The sequence below is a fragment of the Chiloscyllium punctatum genome, unplaced genomic scaffold, assembly GCF_047496795.1.
Source record: "Chiloscyllium punctatum isolate Juve2018m unplaced genomic scaffold, sChiPun1.3 scaffold_655, whole genome shotgun sequence".
In the NCBI taxonomy this organism is placed as follows: domain Eukaryota; kingdom Metazoa; phylum Chordata; class Chondrichthyes; order Orectolobiformes; family Hemiscylliidae; genus Chiloscyllium; species Chiloscyllium punctatum.
This window is the reverse complement of record NW_027310389.1, coordinates 40001-50000: the sequence shown is the minus strand read 5'-3', so window position 1 is coordinate 50000 and position 10000 is coordinate 40001.

Genomic DNA, 10000 nt, shown 5'->3' with positions numbered 1-10000 from the left:
CGGGACCCCTTTCGCCTGCAGGTCCCGAGCCGCCTTTATTTGCTGTTACGAGCATCGTGTGCCCCATACCTGCGTGACAAGCACCGCAGGGCGGCAGAGCCATCGCACTTGGCCGGGTGGCAGAGGAGGACCCGACTATTCACAGATAGCGGCCCAACGACTCCCAGAGCCGGTCGTGCGGTGCGCGAGGTCTGCTCTCTTCACAAGAGGCTTTATTAGGGAGTGCTAAGGCAAGGTTCTGTGCCCTCCACCCTCATCGCAACACCCATGGGAGCCTCCGGTCGTCAATAGACCGCCGCACCGGCCTCTGACTGACTCTCAGAATGGACGGAAAGAGCCGGGTAAGCCTTTCAAAAGATTCGACCACGTGCCGAAAACTTTAGACTTCCGTGAGCTCTCCGGCTTGCACCGAGACCCGAAGTCGACGTGCGAAGCACCACGGGACCCCTTTCGCCTGCAGGTCCCGAGCCGCCTTTATTTGCTGTTACGAGCATCGTGTGCCCCATACCTGCGTGACGAGCACCGCAGGGCGGCAGAGCCATCGCACTTGGCCGGGTGGCAGAGGAGGACCAGACTATTCACAGATAGCGGCCCAACGACTCCCAGAGCCGGTCGTGCGGCGCGCGAGGTCTGCTCTCTTCACAAGAGGCTTTATTAGGGAGTGCTAAGGCAAGGTTCTGTGCCCTCCACCCTCATCGCAACACCCATGGGAGCCTCCGGTCGTCAATAGACCGCCGCACCGGCCTCTGACTGACTCTCAGAATGGACGGAAAGAGCCGGGTAAGCCTTTCAAAAGATTCGACCACGTGCCGAAAACTTTAGACTTCCGTGAGCTCTCCGGCTTGCACCGAGACCCGAAGTCGACGTGCTAAGCACCACGGGACCCCTTTCGCCTGCAGGTCCCGAGCCGCCTTTATTTGCTGTTACGAGCATCGTGTGCCCCATACCTGCGTGACGAGCACCGCAGGGCGGCAGAGCCATCGCACTTGGCCGGGTGGCAGAGGAGGACCAGACTATTCACAGATAGCGGCCCAACGACTCCCAGAGCCGGTCGTGCGGCGCGCGAGGTCTGCTGTCATCACAAGAGGCTTTAGGGAGTGCTCAGGCAAGGGTCAGCCCGCAGCCTTCCTGGCAACACCCAGGGGAACCAGGCCACTCGCGTCTCTCGCCTTCATTTTCGACACGAGCGCCTGCGGAGGGCCACCACCCCCTCCGATTGTCAAGAGACCTCCGCACCGGCCTCTGACTTACTCTCAGAATGGACGGAAAGAGCCGGGTAAGCCTTTGAAAAGATTCGACCACGTGCCGAAAACTTTAGACTTCCGTGAGCTCTCCGGCTTGCACCGAGACCCGAAGTCGACGTGCTTAGCACCACGGGACCCCTTTCGCCTGCAGGTCCCGAGCCGCCTTTTATTTTTGTTACGAGTATCGTGTTCCCCAAACCTGGGTGACGAGCACCGCAGGGCGGCAGAGCCATCGCGCTTGTCCGGGTGGCAGAGGAGGACCAGACTATTCACAAATAGCGGCCCAACGACTCCCAGAGCCGGTCGTGCGGCAGGCGAGGTCTGCTCTCATCACAAGAGGCTTTAGGGAGTGCTCAGGCAACGGTCAGCCCGCAGCCTTCTTGGCAACACCCAAGGGAACCAGGCCACTCGCGTCTCTCGCCTTCATTTTGGACACGAGCGCCTGTGGAGGGACGGCCGGAGTCAACGTGGGGTTTGCCCGCCCTCCAATAGTGTCAAAAGACCGCCGCACAAGTCTCTGACTGACTCTTAGAACAGACAGAAAGAGTTTGTCAAATCTGTCAAAAAATTGACAAAGTGTCAAAAATTCGACTTCCAAGAGCTCTCCGGCATGCACTCATACCTGTCATTAAAGTGCTATGCCCGTGGAACCGTTTTTCGGATGCCTTTCAGAACGGTCCCGCGCCGCCATTTTGTTCTAAAAATCGTGTTCCCATATATCTCCGGGTACCCCGCCAACCTCACTGCGGAAAAACTACAAGTGGCACTGAATGGGTCTGAATTCCAAATTTGACTGCATCGGTCTGGAACTCGGTCCGGTCAAAACCGTTTGGATTTTTCTCGGTCCGGACTTCCGCGACAGACAAAGTTAAAGTTTTCGGGCTGCAGGCACAAAACGACAGCTGGCCATTTGCCGGGCTCAATTCACCCAATTCCTCCGGCACTTCGGAGCACATGTTCGGTGTAAGTTTGCGAATCTTTCCCGATGCTGCAGCATTTTCCTCCGCTGACACTTAGAATATTTTTCACACTTTGCTGAAAATTTTTCTAAGTGTTTTTTTCCAAGTTTTCCTGGTTACTGATTTCTTCTTTTTAAACATTTTTCTAAGTTTTTCTGGTTACTGATTTCTTCTTTTTAAACATTTTTCGCAGTTTGTCTGGTTACTGATTTCTTCTTTTTAAACATTTTTCGCCGTTTTTCTGGTTACTGATTTCTTCTTTTTAAACATTTTTCGCCGTTTTTCTGGTTACTGATTTCTTCTTTTTAAACATTTTTCTAAGTTTTTCTGGTTACTCATTTCTTCTTTTTAAACATTTTTCTAAGTTTTTCTGGTTACTGATTTCTTCTTTTTAAACATTTTTCTAAGTTTTTCTGGTTACTCATTTCTTCTTTTTAAACATTTTTCTAAGTTTTTCTGGTTACTCACTTCTTCTTTTTAAACATTTTTCTAAGTTTTTCTGGTTACTGATTTCTTCTTTTTAAACATTTTTCGCCGTTTTTCTGGTTACTGATTTCTTCTTTTTAAACATTTTTCTAAGTTTTTCTGGTTACTCATTTCTTCTTTTTAAACATTTTTCGCCGTTTTTCTGGTTACTGATTTCTTCTTTTTAAACATTTTTCTAAGTTTTTCTGGTTACTGATTTCTTCTTTTTAAACATTTTTCTAAGTTTTCCTGGTTACTCATTTCTTCTTTTTAAACATTTTTCTAAGTTTTCCTGGTTACTCATTTCTTCTTTTTAAACATTTTTCTAAGTTTTCCTGGTTACTGATTTCTTCTTTTTAAACATTTTTCGCAGTTTTTCTGGTTACTGATTTCTTCTTTTTAAACATTTTTCTAAGTTTTTCTGGTTACTGATTTCTTCTTTTTAAACATTTTTCTAAGTTTTTCTGGTTACTCACTTCTTCTTTTTAAACATTTTTCTAAGTTTTTCTGGTTACTCACTTCTTCTTTTGAAACATTTTTCTAAGTTTTTCTGGTTACTGATTTCTTCTTTTTAAACATTTTTCTAAGTTTTTCTGGTTACTGATTTCTTCTTTTTAAACATTTTTCGCAGTTTGTCTGGTTACTGATTTCTTCTTTTTAAACATTTTTCGCCGTTTTTCTGGTTACTGATTTCTTCTTTTTAAACATTTTTCTAAGTTTTTCTGGTTACTCACTTCTTCTTTTTAAACATTTTTCTAAGTTTTTCTGGTTACTGATTTCTTCTTTTTAAACATTTTTCGCAGTTTTTCTGGTTACTGATTTCTTCTTTTTAAACATTTTTCTAAGTTTTCCTGGTTACTGATTTCTTCTTTTTAAACATTTTTCGCAGTTTTTCTGGTTACTGATTTCTTCTTTTTAAACATTTTTCTAAGTTTTTCTGGTTACTCACTTCTTCTTTTTAAACATTTTTCTAAGTTTTCCTGGTTACTGATTTCTTCTTTTTAAACATTTTTCGCAGTTTGTCTGGTTACTGATTTCTTCTTTTTAAACATTTTTCGCAGTTTTTCTGGTTACTGATTTCTTCTTTTTAAACATTTTTCTAAGTTTTTCTGGTTACTCACTTCTTCTTTTATAACATTTTTCTAAGTTTTCCTGGTTACTGATTTCTTCTTTTTAAACATTTTTCTAAGTTTTCCTGGTTACTGATTTCTTCTTTTTAAACATTTTTCTAAGTTTTCCTGGTTACTGATTTCTTCTTTTTAAACATTTTTCTAAGTTTTTCTGGTTACTCATTTCTTCTTTTTAAACATTTTTCGCAGTTTTTCTGGTTACTGATTTCTTCTTTTTAAACATTTTCCTAAGTTTTCCTGGTTACTGATTTCTTCTTTTTAAACATTTTTCTAAGTTTTCCTGGTTACTCATTTCTTCTTTTTGATCATTTTTCTAAGTTTTCCTGGTTACTGATTTCTTCGTTTTGAACATTTTTCTAAGTTTTCCTGGTTACTCACTTCTTCTTTTCAAACATTTTTCATCGTTTTTCTGTTTACTCATTTAGCACTTTCAGGCACTTTCCGATCATTTCCTCGTTCCCGATTTCACCCTTTAAAACGCTTTCGGGCATTTCCCTAAGTTTTGCGGTTCACTCGTTTGGGACTCACTGACACCTTCTCTAGCTTCCCTGCTCACGTTTTTCGTACTGTTGAGAAAATTCGAACCCTTTCCTTAACTATGCCGGTTACTGACTTCACCGCTTCAGACCCTTGTCCCCGTAATGAAAGATACCATTTCCCACCGTGGGAAATGCACGAAAATCGGACTGAACACGGGGGAGGCTCCCCCCTCGAAGGCGAGACCGTCGGCAGAACCGCCGGGTCAAACCCGGCTGAGCTACCCGGCTTACAAGTCTCAAAGTCGGTATGAGCAGTCACGTCCACCCCCATTCCCTTTTGGACCACTTCCCACGGTTCCAAATGCATGAAAATCGGCCTGTACACGGGGGAGGCACCCGCCTCGAAGACGAGACCGTCGGCAGAACCGCCGGGTCAAACCCGGCTGAGCTACCCGGCTCGGAAGCGCCAAAGTCGGGTTGAGCAGTCACATTCACTCCCATCCCCTTTTGGGCAACTTCCCACGGTTGGAAATGCATGGAAATCGGACTGAACACGGGGGAGGCTCCCCCCTCGAAGGCGAGACCGTCGGCAGAACCGCCGGATCAAACCCGGCTGAGCTACCCGGCTTACAAGTCTCAAAGTCGGTATGAGCAGACACGTCCACCCCCATTCCCTTTTGGACCACTTCCCACGGTTCGAAATGCATGAAAATCGGCCTGTATACGGGGGAGGCACCCGCCTCGAAGACGAGACCGTCGGCAGAACCGCCGGGTCAAACCCGGCTGAGCTACCCGGCTCGGAAGCGCCAAAGTCGGGTTGAGCAGTCACATTCACTCCCATCCCCTTTTGGGCAACTTCCCACGGTTGGAAATGCATGGAAATCGGACTGAACACGGGGGAGGCTCCCCCCTCGAAGGCGAGACCGTCGGCAGAACCGCCGGATCAAACCCGGCTGAGCTACCCGGCTTACAAGTCTCAAAGTCGGTATGAGCAGACACGTCCACCCCCATTCCCTTTTGGACCACTTCCCACGGTTCGAAATGCATGAAAATCGGCCTGTATACGGGGGAGGCACCCGCCTCGAAGACGAGACCGTCGGCAGAACCGCCGGGTCAAACCCGGCCGGGCTACCCGGGTTAGAAGCCCTAGAGTCGGGTTGAGCAGTCACAATCACTCCCATCCCCTTTTGAACCTGTTCCCACCGTTGGAAATGCACGAAAATCGGCCTGTACACGGGGGAGGCTCCCCCCTCGAAGGCGAGACCGTCGGCAGAACCGCCGGGTCAAACCCGGCTGAGCTACCCGGCTTACAAGTCTCGAAGTCGGGTTGAGCAGTCACATTCACTCCCATCGACTTTTGGGCAACTTCCCACCGTTGCAAATGCATGAAAATCGGCCTGTACACGGGGGAGGCACCCGCCTCGAAGTCGAGACCGTCGGCAGAACCGCCGGGTCCAACCCGGCTGAGCTACCCGGCTTACAAGTCTCAAAGCCGGGTTGGGCAGTCACGTTCACCCCCATTCCCTTTTGGATCACTTCCCACGGTTCGAAATGCACGAAAACCGGCCTGTACACGGGGGAGGGTCCGCCCTCGAAGGCGAGACCGTCGGCAGAACCGCCGGGTCAAACCTGGCTGAGCTACCCGGCTTACAAGTCTCAAAGTCGGGTTGAGCAGTCACGTTCACTCCCATCGACTTTTAGACCACTTCCCACGGTTCGAAATGCACGAAAATCGGCCTGTACACGGGGGAGGCACCCGCCTCGAAGACGAGACCGTCGGCAGAACCGCCGGGTCAAACCCGGCCGAGCTACCCGGCTTAAAAGTCTCAAAGTCGGTATGAGCAGTCACATTCACCCCCATTCCCTTTTGGACCACTTCCCACGGTTGGAAATGCATGAAAATCGGCCTGGACACGGGGGAGGCTCCCCCCTCGATGACGAGACCGTCGGCAGAACCGCCGGAACAAACCCGGCTGAGCTACCCGGCTTACAAGTCTCAAAGTCGGTATGAGCAGACACGTCCACCCCCATTCCCTTTTGGACCACTTCCCACCGTTGGAAATGCACGAAAATCGGCCTGTACACGGGGGAGGCACCGGCCTCGAAGACGAGACCGTCGGCAGAACCGCCGGGTCAAACCCGGCTGAGCTACCCGGCTTACAAGTCTCAAAGTCGGGTTGAGCAGTCACATTCACTCCCATCGACTTTTGGGCAACTTCCCACGGTTCGAAATGCACAAGATTCGGCCTGAACACGGGGGACGCTCCCCCCTCGAAGGCGAGACCGTCGGCAGACCCGCCGGGTCAAACCCGGCTGAGCTACCCGGCTCGGAAGCGCCAAAGTCGGTATGAGCAGTCACGTTCACTCCCATCCCCTTTTGGACCGCTTCCCACGGTACGAAATGCATGAAAATCGGCCTGTACACGGGGGAGGCACCCGCCTCGAAGACGAGACCGTCGGCAGAACCGCCGGGTCAAACCCGGCTGAGCTACCCGGCTTACAAGTCTCAAAGTCGGGTTGAGCAGTCACATTCACTCCCATCGACTTTTGGGCAACTTCCCACGGTTCGAAATGCACAAAATTCGGCCTGAACACGGGGGACGCTCCCCCCTCGAAGGCGAGACCGTCGGCAGAACCGCCGGGTCAAACCCGGCTGAGCTACCCGGCTTAAAAGTCTCAAAGTCGGTATGAGCAGTCACATTCACCCCCATTCCCTTTTGGACCACTTCCCACGGTTGGAAATGCATGAAAATCGGCCTGGACACGGGGGAGGCTCCCCCCTCGATGACGAGACCGTCGGCAGAACCGCCGGAACAAACCCGGCTGAGCTACCCGGCTTACAAGTCTCAAAGTCGGTATGAGCAGACACGTCCACCCCCATTCCCTTTTGGACCACTTCCCACCGTTGGAAATGCACGAAAATCGGCCTGTACACGGGGGAGGCACCGGCCTCGAAGACGAGACCGTCGGCAGAACCGCCGGATCAAACCCGGCCGAGCTACCCGGGTTAGAAGCCTCAGAGTCGGGTTGAGCAGTCACGTCCACCCCCATTCCCTTTTGGACCACTTCCCACGGTTCGAAATGCACGAAAATCGGCCTGTACACGGGGGAGGGAGCCGCCTCGAAGACGAGACCGTCGGCAGAACCGCCGGTTCAAACCCGGCTGAGCTACCAGGCTCGGAAGCGCCAAAGTCGGGTTGAGCAGTCACATTCACTCCCATCCCCTTTTGGGCAACTTCCCACCGTTGCAAATGCATGAAAATCGGCCTGTACACGGGGGAGGGAGCCGCCTCGAAGACGAGACCGTCGGCAGAACCGCCGGATCAAACCCGGCTGAGCTACCAGGCTCGGAAGCGCCAAAGTCGGTATGAGCAGTCACATTCACTCCCATCCCCTTTTGGGCCACTTCCCACGGTTCGAAATGCACGAAAATCGGACTGAACACGGGGGAGGCTCCCCCCTCCAAAACGAGACCATCGGCAGAATCGACGGGTCAAACCCGGCCGAGCTACCCGGGTTAGAAGCCTCAAAGTCGGGTTGAGCAGTCACGTCCACCCCCATCCCCTTTTGGACCACTTCCCACGGTTCGAAATGCACGAAAATCGGCCTGTACACGGGGGAGGCACCCGCCTCGAAGACGAGACCGTCGGCAGACCCGCCGGATCAAACCCGGCCGAGCTACACGGCTTACAAGTCTCAATGTCGGTATGAGCAGTCACGTCCACCCCTATTCCCTTTTGGACCACTTCCCACGGTACGAAATGCATGAAAATCGGCCTGTACACGGGGGAGGCACCCGCCTCGAAGACGAGACCGTCGGCAGAACCGCCGGGTCAAACCCGGCCGAGCTACCCGGCTCGGAAGCGCCAAAGTCGGGTTGAGCAGTCACATTCACTCCCATCGACTTTTGGGCAACTTCCCACGGTTCGAAATGCACAAAATTCGGCCTGAACACGGGGGACGCTCCCCCCTCGAAGGCGAGACCGTCGGCAGAACCGCCGGGTCAAACCCGGCTGAGCTACCCGGGTCGGAAGCGCCAAGGTCGGTATGAGCAGTCACATTCACTCCCATCCCCTTTTGGACCGCTTCCCACGGTTTGAAATGCACGAAAATCGGCCTGTACACGGGGGAGGCTCCGCCCTCGAAGGCGAGACCGACGGCAGAACCGCCGGGTCAAACCCGGCCGGGCTACCCGGGTTAGAAGCCTCAGAGTCGGGTTGAGCAGTCACATTCACCCCCATCCCCTTTTGAACCTCTTCCCACCGTTGGAAATGCACGAAAATCGGCCTGTACACGGGGGAGGCGCCCCTCTCGAAGGCGAGACCGACGGCAGAACCGCCGGGTCAAACCCGGCCGAGCTACCCGGGTTAGAAGCCTCAGAGTCGGGTTGAGCAGTCACATTCACCCCCATCCCCTTATGAACCTCTTCCCACCGTTGGAAATGCACGAAAATCGGCCTGTACACGGGGGAGGCCCCCCTCTCGAAGACGAGACCGTCGGCAGACCCGCCGGATCAAACCCGGCCGAGCTACACGGCTTACAAGTCTCGATGTCGGTATGAGCAGTCACGTCCACCCCCATTCCCTTTTGGACCACTTCCCACGGTACGAAATGCATGAAAATCGGCCTGTACACGGGGGAGGCACCCGCCTCGAAGACGAGACCGTCGGCAGAACCGCCGGGTCAAACCCGGCTGAGCTACCCGGCTCGGAAGCGCCAAAGTCGGTATGAGCAGTCACATTCACCCCCATTCCCTTTTGGACCACTTCCCACGGTTGGAAATGCATGAAAATCGGCCTGGACACGGGGGAGGCTCCCCCCTCGATGACGAGACCGTCGGCAGAACCGCCGGAACAAACCCGGCTGAGCTACCCGGCTTACAAGTCTCAAAGTCGGTATGAGCAGACACGTCCACCCCCATTCCCTTTTGGACCACTTCCCACCGTTGGAAATGCACGAAAATCGGCCTGTACACGGGGGAGGCACCGGCCTCGAAGACGAGACCGTCGGCAGAACCGCCGGGTCAAACCCGGCTGAGCTACCCGGCTTACAAGTCTCAAAGTCGGGTTGAGCAGTCACATTCACTCCCATCGACTTTTGGGCAACTTCCCACGGTTCGAAATGCACAAGATTCGGCCTGAACACGGGGGACGCTCCCCCCTCGAAGGCGAGACCGTCGGCAGACCCGCCGGGTCAAACCCGGCTGAGCTACCCGGCTCGGAAGCGCCAAAGTCGGTATGAGCAGTCACGTTCACTCCCATCCCCTTTTGGACCGCTTCCCACGGTACGAAATGCATGAAAATCGGCCTGTACACGGGGGAGGCACCCGCCTCGAAGACGAGACCGTCGGCAGACCCGCCGGATCAAACCCGGCCGAGCTACACGGCTTACAAGTCTCGATGTCGGTATGAGCAGTCACGTCCACCCCCATTCCCTTTTGGACCACTTCCCACGGTACGAAATGCATGAAAATCGGCCTGTACACGGGGGAGGCACCCGCCTCGAAGACGAGACCGTCGGCAGAACCGCCGGGTCAAACCCGGCTGAGCTACCCGGCTCGGAAGCGCCAAAGTCGGGTTGAGCAGTCACATTCACTCCCATCCCCTTTTGGGCCACTTCCCACGGTTCGAAATGCATGAAAATCGGCCTGTACACGGGGGACGCTCCCCCCTCGAAGGCGAGGCCGTCGGCAGAACCGCCGGGTCAAACCCGGCTGAGCTACC